General features: G+C 37.2%; 1 protein-coding gene across 1 annotated transcript in view; it reads left to right on the top strand.

Moving 5' to 3' along the window:
• Positions 1-1546: 1546 nt before the first annotated feature.
• LOC139701164 (acid sphingomyelinase-like phosphodiesterase 3b) overlaps positions 1547-25641 on the top strand; it is a 1047894-nt gene continuing 1023799 nt past the window's right edge. The window contains exon 1 of the mRNA XM_071599739.1: positions 1547-2011. The gene's annotated coding sequence lies outside the window, so the exon portion shown is untranslated. The remainder of the gene's footprint in view (positions 2012-25641) is intronic.

Raw genomic sequence — 25641 nt, 5'->3', positions numbered from 1 at the left:
GAATAAACACGAAATGGACAAGATCGCAGCGAGAGGACTAGGGGAAGAGGAGGGGAGGGAGAAGTAGTAAGGAAAGAAAAATAGGGCCTAAAAGAGGGGGGGGGGCGAGGTTTAGCGGAGAGTGGAAATGGGGCAGGGAGGCACGGGAAGAAAGAAACGAAGTGTGTAGGAAGAGCGACGCGTACGCCAGGCGCAATGCGCGCGCGCTGTTGAGAGAGGGGAAGGGTCAGAAATGATGGGGAGGGGGGATAAGAGCGGCGGTTAAAGGAGGGAGGGGATGGGCTTATGGAAAAGGCGCGGAGGTTCGGAAAGGGAGAGGGGAACTGGGAGGGGAGGGGCGGGAGAGTTGAGGTGGGTGGGCGGGAAGGAGGGGTATCCTTAGTGGCGCCGTTGGGAAGCGCCGGTTGCCAGTAGCGGTCTTAACTTCGCCGGCGTCGGTTTATCCCATCGAGGGGAAAACGGTGGCAGTGCGTCGTTTTCGTCGGAGGTATATCTTACGCCTCTCCGCGCGCCTCGCACGAGGAATTAAAACTTTCACCCTGTGCGCGTTCTACGATTTGTTTTTCGCTTGCCTCGAGGGAAGAGTGGATCCAGCGATCTTCCGCGTCCTTCTTAAATATTTCTTCGAGACATCTACCAGTCTCCAACCCCCCGCGGGCAGACGACGGGTCTTCGAGCACGCCAGTGGACCCATCTCCCTTCCCCACACCACAAATCCACCACCTAAAGACTTCGCTGAAACCCGCTGACTGAGGGAAGAAAGTTTGTGCGTTTCAAAGATTCCCACGATATTAAAAAAAAGAGTCGGTCAAAAACAATTATGCCAGTGCATCCACATGAAAATTAAAACTCAGTTGTGATTTTAATCGAGAGAGGCTTACATAACAAACTCGAAAAAGTTGAAGGACTCCCGTGTCGGACATTAACAAAGTTCTTTCGGCCCTGCCCGAGATAGTCCCACCGGTCGCGGAGTTCCTAGACGGGTGTTCCCAGCTGTCTTTCCTCGCCCTCCTCCTCAGAAACTCCGAAGGCGAGGGGCCGAATGTCATCTCGGCCTTCGAAATGGCATAGTTTTGCTCTAGCATTCCCAATGTTCGCCAACTCTTGAATGTTGGAGAGATAAGATACCCCTCCAAAGAAGTCCCTAGGAATTTAAAAGTTCTGACCGAAAGGGAATCTTTTCCCAGAAACGCTTGCAAGATACGGAGGAGCATTTGTGAACCCAAGTGATATGAACCTTCTTGAAATGCTATCAAAGTAAATGATAACGTGTTAGGCTTCTGCTCATCTACAAATTATCAGTGTCTCCGGCTTTTTGGTGTGCTTTTAATGTGAGCTTACACTGTATTTCTGAATATATATATATCAACATATAAAATATTGCTAACTACAGGATTTAATGTCATATTCACTTTTTTTCATGTAAACAGATTTTGCTAGTCACTGTGTAGGGATATTTATTTCATAAGCTAAAAGAGAGAAAGTTTTTACTGTGGAGTAGTCATTCTATGATTAACAAATAAACCTCGTGATAAATATTACTTAATTAAACATAATAAAAAAATTATAACCATTCACGGCTCTTACCTATAAAAACTGATTATCTTGAATTATATAATCTCGTACTGCAAAACTAGAATGTGTGTTGATACCGAATAACTCTTAAGATCAAAAGGGTATTTTGTATCGGTAAAAATCCCAATTAGTAACCTGCCGAGATTATTCGAAGTGAATAACTGTTAAGAAGAGATCCAATCATTAAAAAAGTTTATTTTTAAGTGAATTGTTGTGTGAAATACTGCAGAGACTTCTTACCGGCGACTCAACATTGATGGCAAACTAATCAAAACCTGAATAAATTATCCACACTCTGGTTCCGACCAGAGGCACCTTGAGCGACTAGAGAGGAAGCTATCGCAAGATCCACTCAAGGGAAAACCCAAAAGCTGTTGAACTGGAGTGACCTCAAGGAGTTTGAAACGGTCCCCGAGTGCTAACCACCGTCGGAAACGTAAGTATTTGGTATCAAATAGAGTTGGTTTTAAGTTCTTCTTCATCTAATGGGAGTTGCGAGTTCACCTCCTCCCTTTCTCAGCCCTGGAAAGGACCTTGCAATGAGACCTTGATTCTGTCAAAGGGAATTTAGTGTGATAAGACTGCGGTGACATATCCTACGCAGGTCCCTTTATCCTTGTCACCGGAGTGCCTCAGAAAAGTTTTTAAACATTTTCGCAGAAAAATTCTTATTATAGATGTTCTAACTTCCGGAAAACTAACTATGGCTGCTAATTGTAATAGGATATCAATGACGTCAACAGGATTACGTCTGAAATACTTGAAGTGCACTTATACGAGAAATAATTAACTTTCATTTGGTATCTGTAGCCAATAGTTAGCCTTCTAAGTCTTAATCTATTTCGAGTCATCTTACACTCATTCTGGAATTGTAGGTTTTTGAAAGTATTTCCTCGATATATGATGTTTTTGGTGATAGATTTAACGTAATAAATTGAAGAGTTCATCTTCTTAAATTCTGCCACGAATTCGGCTTGAATCTATTGTGTGGTTTGTGTCAAAAAAAAGGCACGTAATAAGTTTAGAAATGTTAAACACCAATCCTACTGAAAAATCTGACCTTTTGAACTTTTATATCTATCCGGTCCACAAATACCTTCCAGCTTGAAAGAAGTGATTATTTAAAAGTAATCCAAGAGACACATTCGTAATAATCGTGCTAACCGTGAGCTGGATAGTTTTCATTGAATTCTTTGCAATTATTGTGAGGTTATATCCTTGTCAACCCGATGATCTCTTGTCGATTAAACTTTGCAATCTTAGATTTAATTCGTCTACTTCATCTGTCATTGAGTTTAGTTATTTGTGTTTCATCGTAGATACATGTAGACCATTCCATTAATACGAGATATTACACTAGACTTGAGACTTGCATTGTTATTTTTGAACGACACCGCATAATTTCAAATAGCAGCGATGCACTTGTTTTGTGTTACGACAGTAACATATGGGTTTTTAGCGCAGATTTTAGCACTTCTTAATAATAAAATGAAAATAACATTGGGAATAAATGAATCGCCTAAATTAAAAAGCTTATTTCAGTCTAGACAAATTGGAAATTTTTGATTTAATGATGATATAACAGATTGATTCCCCTGATACTTCATTTTATCGCATGCTAGAATTTTAATTGCGTACAAAAATATTATGACGGAGTTTTCATTAGGTTGAGTCTTTTTTGACTACGAGGGAAGACACCGCTCCGGCGATAAGCCTGCTGCAGTGCATGAATTAGGGATTGGACGGCGGAGTATTAGGCGCACCGAGAGGGTTGCTTGGCAGCCGTGGGTGGTCGTGGATCAAGGCATCCCCTCGGCGCCACCCCATTCAACCCTCGTGATCGAGTGTCCACTGCCCTGACCGGAAGATATGAACAGAAATTTATCGCAACGGTGACGCAACAATGGCTTGATAAAACGCCCTTGGGCGCAAAAGTCAAAGCTTCACCTCCCCATTCTCGACTTATCCTCGAACTTTCAATACCCAATGATTAATGACTCATCCGAGTTTCATTAACATAATCTTGCAGCTATATCTTTAGTCCCTGGTTCGTTTTCGTAAAAGTATGCGTTTTAATTTAGAACTCGTCCTCCTGGCCGCTCACGAAATTTGGGAGACCTTTTGTCATTTCCCTCAACCCCTTTGGCACTCTCTCGCCACACCACTACTCTTTCTAACGCGGTTCTCTGGATTTACAAGCAATTTGAAACCCGAATGGCTAAAAAAAAAGATGGCGAAAAACACTCCCTTTCCATTAATTCGAAATTTGGAATTGGAATTGGTGACGAATGTCCGTAAATGTCGCCATCTATTCCTTCTTGTAATATTGCCTCCACGATTTGGAGGAAATTCATGCTTGAGGTCGAAAATTCGTGACACTCCAGAAAAGCAATTTCATCGTAATTATAAGTCAACTGCAGGCACCTATACTGTAACGAGGCATTTGAGTCCCTTAATTTCTCGCATCGTTCAGCAAGAGGAACTCTCGTGCCTCTCGCTGGAAATGGCATATTCGCATAACTGGCGATAAAAGTGAAGGAATAAAATGAGACAGATCCCGTATTTGGAGCAGAATCGGCTTGTTAGAATTCATAATACACTGGGGCACCTTGCATGCTACACTATCGCTTTTATCACAACATATATTTTTATTAATCAATGCATGTACATTTCCTTCCGTTGGAACTAAACATATCCTTAGAATTTCCTCAAACTGACGCGCTTATGTATTTCATTGCGGGGCACGAGAGTAACGATTTTGACCTTCTTATGCGAATAAAATGTTTCGCCAATTTACTGAGAAAGGAAAAATGGACAAGCACACTGGGGGTCGCATATGGTGCTGATTTTGAGGAAAGCAGTCGAGTTACCTCATAAAGTCCCTACTCAGTCTCTGGTAACACAAAACTTCCATTATATCGTCGATGTCTAGCGAGAATGGGAATAAAGAAATTAAAAAGGCCAACGCGTCAAAGAATGGGACATCACAAATACATTTACATCGGAAATCGTTCAATTTGATTAGAAAAAAAATCCATGAAGCAAACGGCAATCGGAATAAATCTGTCTCTTGCATTTTATCTTCCATTTCCCCCAGTTATCTTCAACGTCTGCTGGCCAGGGCAAACATAGGGCTGGCGAGGAAAAGTCTGTAAAACTTCCTCCAATAAGATAAATATGGACGAACGTGCTGAGTTTATGTCGTATCCTTAATTGCGCCATCATACTGACGATACACTTCCCAGATCCCCATCATCTACGCCGCAACGTTGATGTCCCATCCCCTTTAACTTGAAGGAAGGAATTCCCCGAAATTCTAAGGTCTTATTATGCTTGAATTTTCTCATTGAAGGAATGACTCACTTCAAAGTCAATATTGAGAATTTAAAATCGGATTGATTCGGCCACATTTCACCGCCGGCCCGAACTTTGGTGAGGTCAGGGTCATCAATTTACAAAGTAAACGGGAAGAAGCTTTTTCTGCAGTCGGGTCAAACTGATGAATTCAATGTGCATCTAATGTGACCTTCGTAGATAATAACTCAGATGCGTTTACGTCTTGAATGAATAATATTAACAAAAGAGAAATAAACATTTCAAAATAAGCTATAATTTTTTTAATTCTAAGGTACTTTCAAGTTTATACAACTATTTCCTTCATTAAATATTTTAAATATCATTGTTTCTAATTTCAGTTGATATTTATCAGTTACTATAGTAATTAAAACTCGTCTAATTAATGGATAAAATTTCTGTAATCCCGGTTAATCTATTGCTATTCCTTGTGAACCATCCGCAATGTCTTCTACCGACCTAATGAATGCCTCTTAATCACAAATCTCCGCTGCCAAGCATCAGTTGAACCTCCTTTTCTCAAATTCAACATTGCATATTTAATTTATTTCATAATTTAAAATCTGGTTGGTAATTAAATGCAGAATATGAAATAGTCACCAAATTGCCTATGATTACTTATCATAACTAACATTTTGACGGTAGCTACCTTAAACTTGGTCATTAATTTTATTTATCCTATGTGTGCAAGACCGTCGTAAATGTCACTTCCGGAGATTTTTTATCGATTTCCTAATACAAGTGAGAGAAGAATATATTAGTAAGAATTATAGATGACTAAAATGTAATATGATAGCCCATCAAATTTGACCACCATACCGAAATTAAGAAAATTCCCGTTGGTTTGCCATTCTAATGCTAGACGGTATTGAGAGTATATGAGAGTAAATCTTATGCTGAATCCTTTTTTTACGCACCCTGTACGAACAAAATAATAAATACCATCACTAACACAATTCGAACCATTCAAAACTAAATTGATGCGGAGTGATAAAAATACCAATAATCAAAATGAATGATGAACTAATAACTCTGCCGCATTCACTCGTGGCGGCTTGTATAGAAAATGCAGCAACTCATTGTCAGGATTTAAAATTAAACCCTCCCAAGTCTGCGATAATTTGTCGAAGAAAATATATTAACCAAGTTTATGTATTATCAGCTCTAAAAATCTTAGTGGAACATTCAGTGCACATGGAACACAATTTGTGTTAAACAAAATAAGCACTCTATCACTTATAAACGTGAATATTTTCTGTCAAAAGCGAATTAAAAGTAAAATGATATAAAACTATGTAAACGGGATTAATTATTTCTATACCCGAACTCGAAGCACTCTATTTATGGAAACTAAAAACTTTCAATCTTTGTTTATTTTGCCTACTATGTACATTTATGATCTTTATGGTATCACAAAACTTAAATTATTTAAAGTCTTAAAACCATTTACGATATAACCACTTGATTAGAAATCTTCCTCACCATACACTAATCATTGGACAGAATGAAGTGAGTTAAAATGAGAATTGAGGATCGATTTAATGCTCTGTGCGGTTTCACCTTGTTTCTTATTAGATCGGACTAAGAAATGTGGCAAAGTTCAGTTTTCCTCAATCCAAAACCTACCTTAAACGGTAGACTGACTCGTAATCTAAAAATAATATATCAATATCGTGGAAATGCCTTTCCTTGCCAATTAGTGGTATTAATCCTTTCGAATACTAGCAGCAATTATGAAAATATTTTGAACATTTCATGTTTACGCAAATGTTGGTCACATTTCCCAAGGTAAAATTGTAAATCACTCCGTAACCATTTGTATACTTCATTAGACATTATACACACTGCAATAGGATTTAAAACGCCGTGTCTTCCTGGGGAGGAGATTAGCACCGGAATTTTGTCTCCAAAAAATATCAATATTAAGTTGTGAGGATCATAAAAGTGAACCATTTAAAAAGACAATGTTAATACACCAGCAAGTTATTTACTTTGGTGGCTGATAAAATGGAGATATGCCCATGGTCACGTGATCTCATATCCGTCCCGTTGCAACTGTGATTGAACTATGTGTGATTTTCACGGATTGAGAGATTGAAGCAAGTCTCTTGGGAAGTGGAAATCATCCGCGCACGCACAGCCATAGACAACTGGGGGAGTGTCCCAAAAGCGAGAGAGAGATCGATTCCATTTTCCGGGCGCGTGTTACGACGGATTTTCCCATCAGCGACGGAAGCGGTGACGCAAGATGGGCGTTGTGCGATAGGAGATGCTGAAAGGATCTCTTTGGCAGTACGGGGCGTATAGGTCATGGGAGGAGTTTCTCGTAGAGACCGGGGGAACTGCTTTCGGGCATCGCGGTGGTGTGGAGGCAGAAAAGGGGTTGAGGGGGGTGATGACAACGGTGTGCATCCGCAGCCGGAGCCTGTGAGCGTCTGTAGGTATTATGCTCTGGAGGTTGAGGTCGCTTCTCTATGGGAGAACTTCCCTATGGTTCCCTCTTTTCCGTCTCTCCCGATGTCCTAAAATGCAGTGGTGGTTGATTGACTAGCAACATCTGACAAATTTTTGCTCTCTTGGGCGGCAGTCTTCATGGGAAACCATTTGGGAAAAAGGATGCTGCAGCAGGTATCGGGCAATCTGGCCAGATGAAAATGTTTCGCAGCGAATTATTTTTTTATTTGGGTAACGAAAAATGTCCTAAGTAAAGGATTTATCAAATGACTGGCATATTAAATTAAAAATCAGTATAAATAAAAACATACTATTTTAAATTTGCAATTATCGATAACTGAAGAAAATTATTTCAGCTGATGAAATGATATTAAGTGCTGTGAACTTGTTTTAGAAGAGACATAATCAGAAACTATGATATCAACATTCAACTGTAGTTCTTATACAATTATATCGATTAATAATGTGCAAAGCTTTGCTTTTGGGAAAATTAACTAGAACCTTTTGATGGTAATTATAAATAATTATACCAGCTCTCATGATCATCATTGGTAAACTTCACATTTTAGTATTATTTGAATCTTAGAAATGAAAGTCTACCGTAGATGTGAGGTTCCTCATAAAGTTTTATTGTTTATTTTTAAGTTGTAATAAACGCTCTTTGCGGAAAAATTACTCCTGAACATTAATAAAAGAATGAAATAATTTCAAAGTGTAAAAATTATTCACCCTGACTTGAATGGCGACCAGATGAAAGATTTTTACCCTTTGAAATTGTAGCATTGTAATGCATATTAGCAGATGGTTCCATTAAAAGTAACTGTCACGGCATATCGTGAAGTTTTTTGAATTAACGAATAATATAAAACTATAATAATGTTTTCCAATACCAGACACTTTTTAAATTCGCATTTACGGGAAACATTTTTTCGCTCTGATATGCTTTGTTTATATGTTTTCCTTATAAAACTAATGTCAAAGTAATCATTTTGAAAGATTAATCATAAAAATTCATTACAGCATATCAAGTCATTTACAGCACATCAGCAAAATGATGCTGCATGCGTAGAGAGCACACGAAATAATTTTTTGGATTGAACTATTGACCCCTTTGTGCCTTTCGTCAACGTGAGGTTAATCCTGGCAGTGATACAACATTACGTCACTCACGAATATTGACCCAATTAGAACTGCCTGAATCGCGAGGCGCATCCCCGAAAATATGCCGAACTCGAGTGCTAAAACTACTTGTACTTATAATGCTTAGCAAAGGAATCTATTTTTTGATATACTACCTTGATCAAAAATTTCCCGGAATTTATTCAGAAAATTAAAAATACAAGTTTATTCATCTAAATCTATATTGTCCCCTTCAAAGTAATCCCCATCGACTGCAACACACTTATGCCAGCGCTTGATCCAATCCTCGAAACATTTTTTATATTCGGTTTTCGGTATGTCCATCAGTGCTTCCTGCGATTTTTCCATTACTTCCTCTCGGCTGCTAAAACGCGTTCCCCGTAATGGTTTTTTAACTCGATTGAACAGAAAGAAGTCACAGGGAGCCAAATCAGGTGAATTCGGTGGCTGTTGGATGGTATTTGTTGCATTTTTCGTCAAAAAATTACGAATAATGATAGCACTGTGCGACGGTGCGTTATCATGGTGCAAAATCCACGAGTTTTCTGCCCACATTTCTGGTCTCTTTCGGCGAATTGCTTCACGCAAACGTCTCATAACGCCCAAATAATACTCTTTGTTTACTGTCTGGCCTTCTGGCAAAAATTCATGATGCACTACACCGTTGTAATCCATGAAAACCGTCAGCATTGCCTTCTTTTTTGACTGAAAACGACGTGGTTTTTTTGGTCTCGGCTCATTTGGTGAACGCCATTCACTTGCCTGATGTCTGGATTGCGTGTCGTACTCATAAACCCACGTCTCGTCTCCAGTAATGATCCTTTTGATGAATGTGGGATCGGATTCAGCCTCGCAAATCATGTCTTTTGCGACGTCAACACGGTCTCTTTTTTGCATGAAATTGAGGTCTTTCGGCACCAACTTTGCTGCTACACGACGGAAACCCAAATCATTAACCACAATGTCTTGGGCGGATCCATAGGCAATGTTCAAGTCCTCCGCTATTTCTCTGATGGTTAATTTGCGGTTATTGACCAACATTTCTTTTACTTTATCAATTTTTTCACCGACTTTCGATGTCGATGGTCTGCCACTGCGTTCATCATCTTCGATTGACTCACGACCACTTCTGAACCGCTCGTGCCACTGGTAAACGACCGTTTTTTTTAGAGAATCGTTGCCGAAACACTTTTCCAACATTTCCAACGTCCGTGCGCCACTAAATCCGTTTTTTACGCAAAATTTAATACAAGTTCGTTGTTGCAAATTTAAATCCATTTCTGAAATTGTAAAAAATCGCCAACACACACAGAGATAGATGTACTCTTGGCTACGTAACTTTTGCAAATGTCAAGTTATGACACTAAGATTTAAAGGGAATATCAACAACAGATGTACCAATTTAACAAAAAAAACAGAACTCAAATCGGAACGATGGGAGCGCCACACGGTGGTTATTCCGGGAACTTTTTGATCAAGGTAGTATGGAAGTTCTACATTTCGCGAATTTTGGAAATAATTTTAATGATAACCAAATGTTCGAGGTACTGGTAAATTGTGGTTTCTATGGAAATTTGAAGTTTAAATTACAGCCCATTTATCTGTAGAAAATCTTGACTGAAAGAAAAATATAAAAAATCAATGACTATTATATGGCTCTTATATTTGACGGAAGAGATTCTCAATCTATGGGTATTTTTAGAGGAGGAAACTCATATACTTATATTTTATTGAAAAGGAAGATTTTTTGTGGTAATGTCTTATTTTCCATGAATGCTAAAAATTGTAATCAATTGAACAGTATATAAAAAGTCCAATAATATTAAGGCAAGAGTCGTTAAAAACTTCGCATTAATGGTGCCGAGATTCTTTTTTTCCCTTTAACTTAGTGTCATATATTTTGGCATATAAAATTACTTACCCGATTAATTGAATCTAAATTTCAGTAATGGGTGTTTGATGACTAACTCAAAAAAAGCCGATAACCTCTATATGCTATACCATAAACTATAGATATGCATATTTTAGTTTAATATACTTCCGTTCTTAATGAATACAATGCATTATAAGGATGAAAGATGAAACTTACATCATATATTTTCTCCGTTTACTACGTAGTCACATTATCAGTCCCTCTTTGCATTAGGAGGTAAATATTATAGCCCCCTTTTACGATTTATAATTTTCAATGTGGATAAAATAAGGCAGAAAGTATGACAAAAAATACACAGAGCAACCTGTTAATATCCCTAAAGCCATTGGCTTTTTCGAGCTATTTCCATTTTGGGCTAGATGCCAATCTGCGATGAAAAGACACGGCGGTAAACAGCCATTTCACCAAACAGCAAAAAATGGAATTTCCTCCAGGATAGCAAGTGAGTTCTGCTTCCAGAATAAAAATGTGGGATGAAAAAGTTTTCAACCACTACCAATTATTATAATCTATTACACATATTAAAATAATTAAGAAAAAGAAATAACTTCGCTTTCGACAAATCAATTTCAAATATCCTTAGGTCCTAATTCTATAATACCCGGTTCTTAGATTTGGTACTTGAGAGAACGCCAACTCTCAAGACAGAACTTGTATTGCCCTGTACTTATCTACCAGAGTTTAACCTGGTTCTATTGCATAATGATCGAAATCAACTGATCAAATAAGAAAATTCAAAAGGAGCTAGACACAATAGGAAGTACAAGTAATTGATGAGTTTTTTGAAATGAGCGTAGTTCAAATTAAATGTACAATGTTAAAACTATATAATTACACGAAACTTTCCGTTTAAAAATGATTGCGAATTGAAGTTGCAATTTTTAGGACACGTTTCAATACGAGTATGACTAACTCTAGCAGAAGTTCATCAACTCAATTGGGTATATTTGGTCATGTCAAGGTTTACCGATGAATTTTACCTCAGAGGAAAGCATAAAATTTAAAAAATAATGCATCGTCAAAATATATGTGAGACATTTACAGATCTGCTTTGAAAATCGTAAAATATGATATCATGAATATTACTATTTGGAATACTTCATGTTTGTGAGGAAAATGCGCATTTATATTATAAATTAAATATAACCCTGAATGTAATTATTACACATAATTATACTGGTGTTACTTATATTAAGTAATGATAGGCTATTTCATGCACGTACTATTATTGGCTTAATGCAGAGCAACTGCGACACCTTTATACCTCCTAAATATTGTGATATTTCAGCTAGCTAAATAGTTGTATATCACGCACTAAGTACTACCCCAGACTTTTGTTAAACTACTTTTGGTAAACTAACTTATTCTGGGCGAGGGGAGGTACTTTCATGTGTATTTTCCTCGAAGCCTCACGGGTAAATTAATTCATAAAGACAATATCATAGTTTAAGATTTACCGCGGTATTTAGTCAATAAATACCTAAAGCAGGTTCATTATTAAAGTAAGGCTCCTTTAGGAGAAATTTGCATGTATCAGAAGTTGTTTAATGTAATCTTTCCATGCAGAAATATCCTCAGTGAAGTTTCCTTTTAAAACTTAAGCTGTATAAACATTCCTTAAATAGAGAAAGTGAACCTTTTGAAATAATGTGGCGGTGATGTTTTTTTGTTAGAGCATAATATGTCAGAATGAATCCTTAACGCCATACACGATAAAATAACCTTCCTAAGAGATTCATTCATGAAATTATCCGGACAGTGAAAATCATGGAAGATAAAGCATTTATAGCTGTATCTAGACATGATTGTAATATTGGTGGTTATAGGGGTTATTTTTGATCTGTATTGTAAATTAAACTTGTAATGTATCATATACCTTGGTTTTAAAAACATACTGGTGCCCTTACTTCACACAGCGGTACAAGAATCTACCTATTAATAATACCTAAAGATGTAGCAAGTTTCGTGTAAATCTTTGCAATGAAAGATGTAACAAACACTTCCAGTCCGAAAAATAACGCTTATCCTGTAGAAAAAAAACATAAATTATGACCTCAAAGCCACCCACTAGGTGGCCAATTATTTTTAAAAGATATGGATATTCAATACCATTTTTGATTGTTGAAAAAATATTATTTTCCTATCTAAATATTTGACATTTATATAATACATTGTTCAGGTGCTGAATTAGAATATTATGTTGTCTTTAATCCTCATTTCTATTCTGCTGAAAAACGACGAAGAACCTTCGCCATAAGTGCATGGATAGAGCATCGAGCGGTAAATCATTATTGATCCGATTATGTCTGAAGCGCAAGTACTTCAAGTTGAATTTAGCACATAGCATCTGCAAAATATTATACTGAATAATATAACTAAGCACCGGATATTTTTAGACAAGCGGAAAAAGGGACTAATAAACGTTTTGACTAATAGCGATTAATTATGCAAATGTGCGTTTTTATGCAATCGTCACAAGGGAATATGGTTGAATGAGTCTTCAGATAACTCACATTGGGGGAGCATTGGAAGTCTGAGCAAAGGATTCCCATCCGCAAAGGACTCACAAACGCCACCCCCATCTGGCTTCGAAGATGTCAGGCAACCTAGATGGAGAGAAGGTGCATGGGAAGAGGGTTTAGGGACGAAGAGAGTGACGGGGGCTGATGAGGGTAATGGGGTGCGACATTAGGGCAAGCATTCTATTTTGCCGCGGAGATTAGCGTAGGATTTATGCCGTGTCACGCACTAAATGGTGAGACGAGCAGCGTGGTTTTCGCGGTGCCGACGAAATTCGGCAGTCGAACGGTAGGTGAACTGCAATGGGTTGGGCAGGGGTAGAAAACGGGTGTGGGTGAGTGGGATAGTTTTAGCAACGTTATAAACGGGGTGGGGTGGTTAGGAGAGCGTTTGTGTCGTAATGGAATGAGAGATGGGCGGGAAGGGAAGGAGGTTTCCCCGAAGAGACGAAGTCAACGCCACTTAGGGAATAAAAACAGTCAAGAGAGTCGAGCATGGCACACGAAGTTAAGTGATTAAAACCTCGGATAGGGTCGGACGCAACGAGTGTGAACTCACATAATTCGGTATCCTTTTATACCATAGATGCTCGTACTAACTTCAACGTTACGTCAAGTGTCATGCATTTCACTGCTCTTTCTCCGGAGTGATCCTCACATTATACAAATTTGAAGTACCATCGGGAAACAGAAAACATATGTTCAATAAAAGGCAAAGTTTTAGTAATACATAGATAATATATTGAAAGCGTAATGAAGGTATTGGCAAATGTTTGATGGTTAACTCAAAAACGATTCTATCCTGTTCGATGTTTAGGACAATCGTAAATTATTTAACTAAAAGCCACACATTGAGCTTAATTAATAAATAGTTACCCGTCTAAGGGTAATTTAAATGAATTTTTGTCTACGATACGTAGATAAAAATTCTTTTACTTGAAGTGAGGAATTAATTCCATGTTGAACGCTATGGTTAAGGAGCAATAATTTTTAGATGACAAAGTAATGGAGCATGTAATAAGCAATGAAATAGAAAAAGACAGTATTTCATCAATCGGAAAATCCTCATCTCATTCATAGAGGATCCTTAGTTTGACGAGATGGCTGGCAAGCTAAAGAAACTTTTCTGCAGTTTCCGGTATTTCATCAATTAACAACATTAAACGAAAGTATAAGAAATCAGTTTATGTAAATGGTGATAATCCTGGAATATGGTAGAACTGCATATAATATCCTATTACACAATCAACAGCGTGAACTGCCAAGGTAATTTATCTCCATTACCTTCGATTGTCCAATTATCCGAAAAATTACACTCTTGAGTTGAAGCTTACGTCAACCAAATTTGAGCTCTTTGTTAATTAGCCAAACTACAGGTTATCTTAAGCCAAATGCGAATATTTTTTCTTGTAAAATGACATATATGTATTTTGTTACATTTTAAACAGTTGCCGATTGATTCGATTTGTTCCCTGCAAAATAAACGATAAGATGCCTTTTTCTGAACACGGGGACTTAGTATGATTACAGGACTAAGGACTACCTAACACCGCGATTAGAGTAATTATGCACTAAAATAACTTTCTTTTTACCTCAAATGCTTTCCAACTCAATTCAATCCCATCAAAAATTGCCGTTTGTTTCCCTTTTCTCTCTGTTGATTTACCAAGCATTCTCAACCTCATAGTAGTCTCTTGTCTATTAAATCTCTTTAAACCGTTCTTTTGTTCCTTGAATTGTTCCTAATATTTATTCCTTAGAATTTCAAAAACCGGCATTATCTCATCCCCCAAAAAGCCAATACCTCATTTGTTTTTATGTCAGATGGTCCATCCTCCATTAAAATCATATTTCCAATCTAGCTTACCCTCTTGCCGTAAAGAATGAGTATCAGGGCAGTGAAAAATACCAGTTATAGGAAAATGTTCACTTGCTAATTTAAATCTTTCTACCTTTTCCTTTAAGGTTCACGTCACTAAATATTTCCTCTTTTTATTTAATGCAAATATACGAGGACGATTCGAAAAGTAAGGTGTCCTATTTTTTGCATGAAAAATAAAATTTAGTCTTAACTTCGCGTGAATCGTTGGAAAGGTTGAGCATTTAGCTATTTTTCTACATAGTCACCTTGACGATCAATCACTTTTTGCATCTGTAAGCAGCTTTTTAATGCCGGCGTCGTACCTATCTCCCACCGCGTCGCGAAGTCAACTGACGACTGCTTCTCCAATAAAAATCCATCCCCATTTAATGGAAGTGTACAGTGAAAAGTGTATGGACATCAAAAACGTGCGGAAGTGGTGCAGGGAGGTTTTTGAAGGCCGGGAAAACGTCAACGATGAGCAGCGGTCGGGGCGGCCGAGTTTCCCGGAATAAACGGTGGCTCCAATTGACGAGATGGTGTGCAATAACTGGAAAATTATCCTTCATGAGATAAATTAAGGCGTTAATAAAGACATTGGCTACTTCTCCGTGCAGAATATTTTGTCGGATGTCCTCGGTTACAACAAGGAGTGTGTTGGCATCATGACAATGCATGTCCACATGTGTTACATCAAACGACCACCCTACTCAATGAATTCTATTGGAATATCATCGACCACCATCCTGAAAGACGCCCCCCAGACGTTGCCCTCAGCCACTTGCGCCCCGCTCTCAAAAAACACCTTGGAGGACAGAAATTCAAGTGAGACGGGGAAGTGCAAGAAGCAGTCGTCAGCGGGAGAAAGGTACGACGTCGGTATTAAAAAAGCTGCTTACAAGTATGCAAAAAGTGATTGATCGTCAAGGAAACTATGTAGGAAAATAGCTAAATGCTCAGCCTTTCCTACTATGTGCACAAAGTTGAGAATAAATATGATTTTTCATGAAAAAAATAGAAGACCTTATTTTGCGAATCGCCCTTCGTATTTTTCATTTCATTGCTGCTTTTATCAATTTCTTCTAGGTAAAAACCACTTCATTAGGTAAAATATTTTAATGTTTAAATGCTCTTTTTGTCTTTTTCGACCTAAAAGTTTTGTATAGACTTCCTAATTCTTAAAATCTGCACTTACATTTTCCTTTATTTCATTCTCATTACAAGCATATGGCTCCACTACTGTAACATTTCAGTAATGAGTGAAATACTTTCGCTGATTGGAAAACTAAAATTCAATCATCCATGAGTTATAATCCTGATATGTGGGTGTGCTGGCTTTCCTGCCCGAAGCTGTTTTCCAATATATCTCTAGAAATCATAGAACATTGCACTTAAACTTAAGAGACAGGTTTTTCACAAATATAAATTCTGAACAGTCTGCGAACCGAGCTAATTATGCTGTAGTGTAGAGAAAATGCAACTAATGCATTTGTGTATTTCCGCGGGAGTATCTCAAGTCTCATCTTTCGAACGGGATTGGCCATTCTCCAGGTTATGGTCTGAAGTATCAACTTTGTTGGGCCCCTCACCATTTCTGTGGAATTAAAAGTTCTAACTAACAGAGACTATTATTAAATTACAATGGAACTTAAATATTAAAATGGAAAGTATTTATGCTGCATAAGTTTTCTACCACTCTAATTAATTTGACGTTTTTTGATCGGTTGTTTGGCAATAACTTGTGATGGCAGTTGAACTCCTAAAAATGGTTCTTTATTTTTTTCACCTCTCCTCTTTCCTAATACATGCGACCCAAAATATAATTGATGCATTGCGGGATAACTCAAAATGGCGTTACTAGTGCGTTTATTTTTGAAAAAGGCATACCACCCAAAATAATCCAGTTTATATTTTTTGACACAGAATGCATAACATGACATTAACGCACAAAGTAATTCTTTGAGGCCCCGTTATTCGTTTATAAGTTTTGTTCAAAGGTTTTCGAATAGTATTTTTAAGAGATTCAATTCATTAAGAAGTTATCTTCATCACAACGAGAACGAGGACATACTGCTGATTGCATCGGAAGTTTTAGGCCTAAGTCTATAGGTTATATAAATTGCTGTTATTGTGAAATAAAATATCAATGATGTGATGTTGATAAATAAATTCCATGACTTAAAAATTTCTTATCATTATAATTCGGCAGTAAATTATTCCTTATCTCCCTTTAGCTCTTATCAATTTTAGAGAAACACAGATTAACGTTTACATGACTAAATCAAACAATCAATATGATGAGTGGTTTTCTGTGTGTAGAAAGATTTTTACCGTGAATTAAAAAAAATATTACTTATCTCCATGGTTTTGGCCATGCAAATTTATCACAAATCTTATAATAACGTACAAGCATGGAATTTGCCTCCTTTTCAAATCAGGGGGTTAAATGTTTTTAATGATGATGGAATGTATTGTTTTCAAGTATTTTGTAAAGATTCCAGGATTTTAATGCCATTTAAATACTGATTAGAAGATTGGAAAGGAGTATTAGTTCGCTTATATTCTGTTGTATCGTGAATGGTGAAATTTATTTCCTTTTCAAGAAAATCATCAAAGTAACACCGAAAAATTAGCCCTCATGCGTCAAAATAGTATCATGAATGTTTCTTCACATATTTAGATAAATTTTTCATTTTTATTCTCGCAAATAAGGATTATATTGGCGATAGGAAGTGCTAGTATATTCAGACATCCCTGATATCTTCCGGTATTTAAATACTGAACTTTAAGCGTACTTGTGTCAAAGGACTCAGGGTAGAACTTCCATCAAAGGAGAATACACGAAAGTAAAAATCAGTCAGTCAGAGATAACATTAAATTGTTCATATCGTTGTCACAATTTCTTATGGCATTTATTCAAACAAAGTATTTACAATAATCTAGCTTAAAACTTCGTGAGTTAAATATGTTTAAAACTCTAATAAAATTTTTTGTGCTTTAGAGTTCATGATGATATATGGAAAATTTTAACTTAATCACTGACCTTTAATTCATTGTGAGTGATAGTAGTCTATACACCTGAATCATAGAACATCTCCAGCTGTCACGTTATTCGCCGATTATCAAATATTATAAGTTTATTTAGATTTTCCGAAAAAATATAGACATGCCAAAATTCCCCAGGGGAAAAGCTGATTGTACGTATAGTATGCCTATTTCGATAAGATATAATCCCGCATTGACTGCAGAGACTTTGAGCAAGAAGAGATCATAATTTATCTTCCTTCAACAGCATCTATAGTACAAAATGAAATGTGGTTGATAAATGAAATATTGATCGAAAAAAAAGGATAATATAGCGGGGGTAATTTAAGTCTCAAGGGAACAAAAAGGGAAGATATTACTCAAAGAATGAGGGTGTGATCAGCGGACGTCACAACTTAGGACAAATTAAAAAGCGATTGCGTTTACGTAAATGGGAAAACATGAGACTCTAGTGCGCACTACACAGAGATGACGATAAACTAAAGACAGAAATAAAAAGACCAATTGCCCGACAGAAGATCTGGGAATGAGAAAGCTTAGCAGCTGCGATACTTACTAGTGTATGACTTTGTAATAACGAAATTAAGTATGCTAAAAACTACCTGATATTAGAGCCAAACACCATCATTACTCACAAAAATTGAGTGGAAAAACTTTTGATCGACACTGCTTACATACTCATTCATAAAAACGAAGTTGGGTACAAGAACAAAGAATTTTTTTATCCGCGGAAAACGACAAACGCTGTGTACACAAGGAATGACAAATGACGACAGAAATTAGCGAGATTTATTTTTGAGTAAAACTCCAAAACTTAGATGTGGGTTTTTAGTGTCTAGTATCTTAAGAATGTGGAAAAGTGTTCAGCAGAAAAGTAGCAGGGTTGAATTAAATTTCTTTTTTTCCGAGGACCGGGAACCGAGTTCTAGCCGGAAGTGAGTTCACAAAAATTTATTGAAAACCGCAGAGAGTAAAACGTAAAAGTTTATTTTCGCAGTGGAAACTAATAAAAAAAACTGCATTTTGGGGAATTTGCAACCTTGGAAAACGTGAGTTTGCAAAATTAAAGGCTGAAAAATGCACAAAAACATAAACAAAACGAAAGTACGATGCAGTACATATTTATAACGATGATAAGAGACCCTGAAAATGAAAACCAGGGAAAAGTAAACACAATCGAATTTTCAACACCACACTTCAGCAACCCACCTTTCGCAAGTTGGGCCGACTCTTATTTAAATGACAGCGTTATAATTGCTGCCCATCACTAAAAAAATCATCTACTGCCAGACAATGCGCGTAATACTACTCATACAATAGGTCATTATTAGTTTTTTTGGGTGTCGTAAGCTCACGGCACTCTAAAAAAGTACAAGCTAACCTATTGTGCTCGCTGGCGTGGTCCGGATGCAGTAGTGATTCGCCAGCCAAATTAAAACCGTGTCAATGACGGTTAAGGAGTAAAAGACCAATGACCAAGCTATAACCATGACGAACATTATCGGGGGACATGCTGACGTTTGAATTTGACATCCAAGTAAAACAACTAACTATGGAATAAACTAACAAACATAAGGTAACTCATGCGTACATAGATATGGTATCTCCGTCAGCAATATGTTGTGTTAAATTAAATTATAAATTAAGGAACGGATTTTGGAATAACAATAACTTCATTGAACTTCATGGTGGATTTTACTGTGTTCTCGCCCCGACTTCTATTGAAGGGGCGCTTAAAGAGTGCAAAAATAACCATTAAAACCCGAAAAGCCTTCGAAATCATGCACTTTGGGGATAGTTAAATTTGAAGGAGACGTCTCCGATGAAAACGTTTGATATGCGCCCATGAACAATATAACATTTAATGCATGAAAATAAAGTAAAAAACTGTAGGTGCTATGATAGAGTCAATATAAATACTTATCAGGCCGGTGTCATGTTAAAATTATCCATTCTAGGAATCAACCTGCTAACATGAATGAGATTCTTTGAAATTGAACGATGCTTTTCATAAAAATAATGAAGTACATCAGTATTTATTACTTGTTATTTAATAAATAAATGAAACTTAAATTGCATTTATCATTTAATTTATTTTCATCCTCACAAATGTTGGAACAGGCAAAAAAATTCTTTAAGTCACTTATGAGTTAATCTCCTAAGGTCTTCTCCGTATAGAAGTAAACATATTTAATAGAATATCAGTGAGCTATAGTTACTACTAAAAGTTATGTTATGATAGATGACGAAAAATTATTAATAATAAATTACTTAAACTATACGTAACCTACCGGTTAAGATAGGTTTGGAATTACACAGCTGCCAATAAAATATCTTTTTTCTTCTGGCATAAAACAACCCACCAGCAAACTATACAACAATCCACTCTTAATCTTGATATACTTCCGTACTCCCTTGATTCCGTTTAATATCCCATCCTATCCTTGCCGCTTTCTCGTTACACTGAAATTCTCACCTCTATGACACTCCTCTATGAATCCACCGCCAACCAATATGCTTTGCGTTAATTTTTTCTGTCTTCTTATGTTTTCTCCCAGCAATCCCCTCACCTCCCTCACCATATTTAGCACTTCCTCATTCGTTTTCCCTAATTCCCACTTCACCTTCTCCATTCTTCTCCACACCCACATTTCAAAAGTCTCCAGTCTTCGTCTATCCTCCTGCTTCAACGGCCACGTTTCCGCGCCGTACATTGCTACGCTCCATATCTAAGTTTTTACGAGTCTTTTCTTAACATCCTTACTCAAAGTCCCTCATCAACTCAGAGAAACTAAGGAAAGACAATCTACCAAGCCCTTAACAGCTTCGTGATCCAAAATTGAAATTTAATTAGTTCTCAGTAAAATGCGTTATATGAGCATGCCTTGGAAAATTGTTATTTGACACCCCCAACTTAGTAACCTTTCAATGAATTATAGAAAAAAATCTTTTTTTCAAATTAAATCATGTTTGGTCTCTAAACTATGTAATTTAATGCCGAATTAAATATACCCAATAACGTATGTTCATGCATATTTTTTCATCCGTCAGAAAAAATTTCAATTGAAACTGAATTAAATATCCTTACTTACCCCAGGTAGTAGTACCTATTATATCTGATTTTTTATAATTATGAGATGTAAGTAAGAAAATATTTCATTTCTTACATTTAAAATATTTGCCAAAACATTGGTGATGTTATCTCGATACAAGAGGTAAAATTAAAACAAATGATTATTTTATTAAAGTAAGATAACCTTCTGCACGATATGCCATGGATTTTTTAAATTAATGTTAAAACTAACCTATTTTTCTGGAAATAAAAAAGGCCTACTGAGCGTGTATATCAATAATACTACTCATTGAATGATGGAACTGTAATGTCGTGTTTCATGAATTCATGAAAACCTACATAACTAATAGCAGCAAGTACAAGGTAGAAATCTGGGAAATAATCGTTGTTCTTAATGAAAACTTCGTTGCAATTTTCCACAGTTAAAACTTTATTACCGACCATGGTTTCGATACACTGTATCATCTTCAGGTAAAAGGTACCTGAAGATGATACAGTGTATCGAAACCATGGTCGGCAATAAAGTTTTAACTGTGGAAAATTGCAACGAAGTTTTCATTATGTCTCGATTCCACAATATCACGCCTGACTCTTCACTTTTCGTCGTTGTTCTTAATTGACCCAACGACGTCTCACAAGCAGAAACCACTTCCACTTCAGAAAAATCGTCAACAAGGCTTGTTTCCTTCATTCATACTTATTTCCACATATACGCGATAACACAGAAACTCAAAAGAATGGATTACTTCTATTTTTTCTTCCTTGTGTTTGCGACACAAGGAAGTAAAACTAGAAGTTATCAGCCTTTTGTTGCATACCATTTTACGGTTGGTGTCCTAACAACCCCCACCCTACACCTTGGCGGCAGCTTGTGGGGTATTATTTAGTTTTCGTTGAGAAGTACTGTCCCTGCAATCGTGATATATTGATATTTTCCTTGGTATTGCTCACGTCTCATAACTGAAACGAATTTGTAAATTAAATACGAGTATATTTCTCAGATTTATGTAATGAAATTACCGTCAGAAACCTTGTAGCCTATGTCCAGACTATACATACGGTAAATTTATAATTTACAAACTAAAAAGGCGAGAAATAAGTTAATAACTCTCCTATTTATTTGTGCCGTATCTGTAACGAAATTAACTGTCTAGCATTTGAAGAAGTATTTACAACAGTCCTCACGAAAAAGCTATCTCCAGGCGTTTGCAAACAGCAGGCAGGCTCTAGAGCTATATTTGTTTTTGAATTTAATATGGCGGTGACACATCTACCTAATTCCGATTCCGGGGCGTATATTCCCAGAGAGCTGAAAGGGGTGGTGGAAGGGTATGTGTACTATGGCGTCCACAGCCGCAGTGTCTCGAAACTGGAGCATTGGGCCGCTCTTTGTTCAACAAGGGGGAAGAGGAGGTTGGAGAGTGGTGAGAATGGGGGGATTACGACATTTGCCGGCATCGGCTGAGGAAGGAGGGATCGAAGGCCATGCGAGAATTTCGGAGTGGATGGCGGTGAGGGACCGAGGTGGCTGGGGAGGGGAGTATAAGGATAGTGTTCTGTGGGATAGAAAAGGGAAGGGGGTGAAGTTCGAGTACTGAGGGGAGATGGACATTTTGGTGGTTGGCTGAAGATTAATCGCTCACCTAACCCGCTAATGGGCGGAGCAGACAGCGGGAAATAGCTTCGAGTTCCGAAACAAACGAGAGGGCGCGCGTGGTGCGACATCCCTCCGCCGCGGGGATGGCACCAGCAGTGGCCTTCGGCACTTGGAGGGTCAACCGACAAACAAGCCTCGAACCACCCGTATTTACTGACCCCGACTCTCTTGCCAATCCCTCCCTCTATTACGCAACCCCGCGGACCAATCCTCGATAACGCACTCTTTTCCACCGCCCATGCTCACAAGGCCTTTTTCTCAATACGAAACCGTCCCTGGGGTGCTGTACGCCTCTGGCATGAGAGCTCGCGGTCTTCGATTTATTGGCTGAAAATATCGTACAGGTATTTCACGTTTATCTGACATTGGCAGGAAAATCAATGTGATCATCACAGTTGAGGCATCACAGAGAAGAGACGCACGTGCATATCTTAAAACAATTATTTTTGTGGTGGATATAATTTATAATTTTGGTTTGAATATATTTAAGTCATTGTTATTCCAAGACTAGGCGGGAACAAATGAAGAATTTAGTTTAGTGTAAAAAAACGAAGAAGGATGGAATGATGTAAAAATATATTCATGCGCTCACGGGGAGTGCTTTATTATATCCAAAAATGCTAGTCTTTAATAATAAAACTGTATTTTTAAAAGGTGTAATAAGACGTGAGATACAGTTATTTCAAGTTGAATGTGTGCTGTAATAATAATATAACATTGACTTACTCATGATCACCCCTAATAAATGACCGTTGTCTAGAAGTACAAACATGGAAAACCTATGATTAATTTTGCAGAAAATATTTCCATTAAATTGTGATTAGACACAAAGTAATTTGTATTTTAACTGTCACAACGGATATTATTAGAAGTAGCCAACAAAAAAAATTGATAAAAAGTTTTTTGGCAACTAAAGCCCAAAAATATCCTTTCGATTTTCTCAAAAGATGAAAATCGATTTGCCGATCTGGCATGAGGTCACAAGCAGAAAGATTTAAAGGAAGGGGGTCGCAAAACTTTTGATCTCACCTCCTCGTAACCAGCCACAGCGGAGTCTCTACAGCAAAAACCTCGGCGTTGCGTGTCGCTTTCAGAGTGAAAATTCCATGAAGGCATCAAATATCGGTCTTTCTCTGTGCATCCAATATTTTCCCGGTGCCGTAACTGTGGGTCAGGATAATTTTCTTTGCTTTCAAAAATTACCATTTTTTTACGGCTTCCAATAGTGCCGAGAGCAAGTCAATCAGCGTGTTTGGCTTAATTGTGGCAGATATGTCGTACGAAGTAAAAACAAGTTATTTCGAGCAAGATTCGGTTGAATTGCTGATAGAACCAGAACATTACAGGACGAAATACCCCTGGCCACGAACAGAAGTTATTTCACTTCCATGTAAGTACGAATTGACTTAATTTAATATTTACGGCATAGTTTTTCAAATCTTTATTAAGCGTAAATGATGGCTTACATTAGAAAATGCGCGTTTTTAGAGCCCTAGTATGCATAGCTAACGCAGATTTCAATGTAGAAAGAAGCTGTGAAATAATTTTCATGAAGATATTTCCGTAAAAATTCCAAGGTATAATCTTCTACTACGAAACGATGTACATGAAGTAATATCAAGATTTAAAATAATAAATTAGCCTAATTTTTTTTAGAAAATGAATTGTATTAATTATACACCGAGGTAAAATTAATTTTTAGAGATACAAGTAATATAAAAATATTTAAAATTGCCTTTAGTTTTAGATTTATTATGAGGATATCGGATTTTAATTCTGCGGATAAAAAAGGGCGAATGGATATTTTTTCTACTTAATATTTTTCGTTTTTGTTTACCTTAAAAACTGTATTCTAGCGTTAAATGTAGGCTTTCGGTCTGATTCTTGAGGTTGGCTGTAGGTTTACAATGACTTTAAATCACATGAAAGATACATGAAATCGCAAAAATGTCACAGTATGTGGATTTATAAAGATATACTTTAATTAAACTAATTTTGACAGAAAAGATCAGGGATTTAAAAATTACTGAATCTAAGATTTTTGTGAAAATATTTTAGTCATTAAAGGCCCACAACACAGCCCACGTACTGTTTTATTCGCATTTTATGAAATTCAATTCATCAGTACATATAAAGGGGAATATTTTATATTAATATGTTCCGATTCGTATAGTCCATATCACCCAAGCAGAAAACACAATCAACGCTGAAAGAACCCTCGAATACTGATCAAAATCTGGATCCGGGATCCGGAATCGAAAAATGACTTTGTTCAATCCGTATAAATTTACATGACTCCATATCAAACGTAATTTAATCCAAAATGCTAACAATTTAACTCTTTCATTAACATTTATATGCCCCAATTAATGTCAACCATCCTCCGGATAACGTTATTCATTATTAATGTAACACTTTCCATCTTCAAAATATATTTTTCCCTTTGCAACTACTTAATACAGGATGCGTTCGAAAATTAATGCAATTAAATTTCCCGCGCCGTTCCTATTGGTCGCAGTGGAATCAAACCACTTGTATTACGTGGGGTGGACGCTAAGCTTTGCCGCGAAACCGGTCTAATGTTCTGTGGAAGCGGCAGGACGTCAGTTATTGTAAACCTCTGCGCGTCTCTCGTGTCACGAAAAAAATGGAATCTACGATCGAGCATCGTTACGCGATTACTGTTTTCTGCTAAACTGAAAAAATCTCCTGAGGAAACAAAAAAAATGATTATTTAACCTTACGGGGACTCTGTTCTGTCCTACATACAAATTTTGAGGTGGTTTAAGGCCTTTTAGGAGGGGAAGAGGTGCACGACGAACTCTGGGCGGCCGTCAATCATCAAAACTGTCAACAATGTGGCTCGTGTTCGACAATTGTGGGACTTATCGTCGACTGAGGATCAAGATGGTTTCCAATGAACTGAGCTTATCTTCTACTCTTTTGCGGCGCAATTTTATTCTTTAAAAAGGTCATCATGACAAGAAAAGACATCTCCACCAACTGGCAACCCCATCACAGCAACGCGCT

Source organism: Hetaerina americana, unplaced genomic scaffold (genome assembly GCF_022747635.1).
Source record: "Hetaerina americana unplaced genomic scaffold, ioHetAmer1.1.p SCAF_11, whole genome shotgun sequence".
Classification (NCBI taxonomy): Eukaryota; Metazoa; Arthropoda; class Insecta; order Odonata; family Calopterygidae; genus Hetaerina; species Hetaerina americana.
Note: the sequence above shows the minus strand (reverse complement) of the source record. Positions and strands in the feature narration are given on the sequence as shown.